The following is a 670-nucleotide window of genomic DNA, read 5'->3' as shown; positions in this document are numbered from 1 at the left end:
AAGCCATGATGTGGGCACTGATTTGTTTAGCTTCTAAACCTGTCCCAATCTTCTCCAAAGATCTCGTTGGAATGCTGAGTGAAGCTTGAAATCTGGTTTCTTAGCTTGGCTGTTCTAGAAGTGGAGAAGAACTTTGAGAGAAAAGCCTGCTTGCATTGTTCCCAAGTTTATATTGAACCTGGAGGTATATTCTTCTCCCACTGATGAGCTTTGCCTCCCAAGCTAAAAGGAAACAGCCTTAGCTTGAAACCATCTTCAGATACTACATTTATCTTGGTCAGTTTGCAGACTCTATGACTGTGCTCTAGATGATCAAGGAGATCTTCCATGGGGAGTCCATGAAACCTAGATTTCTGAACCATGTTAAGTAGTGATGCCTTAACCTTAAAGTTGTTTTTTTGGACCGGTGGAGCTTGAATTCCTGCACGGTGCTAATGTGAATTTGCTCGGTCATTCTCTCCAACAAAGACCGGTTGTGGCTCTTGACGTCTGGGTAGGTTTGGGTGGGGCTGTGTCTGATTATCTTGAGACCGGTCGTGGTTCTGGTTAACCTGAGCCTGTCCCTGATGAACCTGACCTTGTGGAACCTGAATTACATTCCCATTAGCTCCATTACAAGCTCTTTGACCTTGAGCAGCTTTTTGAGCCTGGTGCTCATTCCCGACTTGCT

The 670-nt window shown here is 44.9% G+C and overlaps 1 non-coding gene across 1 annotated transcript; it reads left to right on the top strand.

The window, feature by feature from the left end:
* On the top strand, positions 1–107 carry LOC112087349. The gene has a single exon (XR_002900034.1). It is a non-coding gene; the product is annotated as a small nucleolar RNA R71 (small nucleolar RNA).
* Positions 108–670: the final 563 nt, after the last annotated feature.

The sequence above is a fragment of the Eutrema salsugineum genome, unplaced genomic scaffold (assembly GCF_000478725.1).
Source record: "Eutrema salsugineum unplaced genomic scaffold, Eutsalg1_0 scaffold_18, whole genome shotgun sequence".
NCBI lineage: Eukaryota > Viridiplantae > Streptophyta > Magnoliopsida > Brassicales > Brassicaceae > Eutrema > Eutrema salsugineum.
The sequence above is the reverse complement of the archived record's forward strand: the minus strand, read 5'-3'. Positions and strand labels throughout refer to the sequence as shown.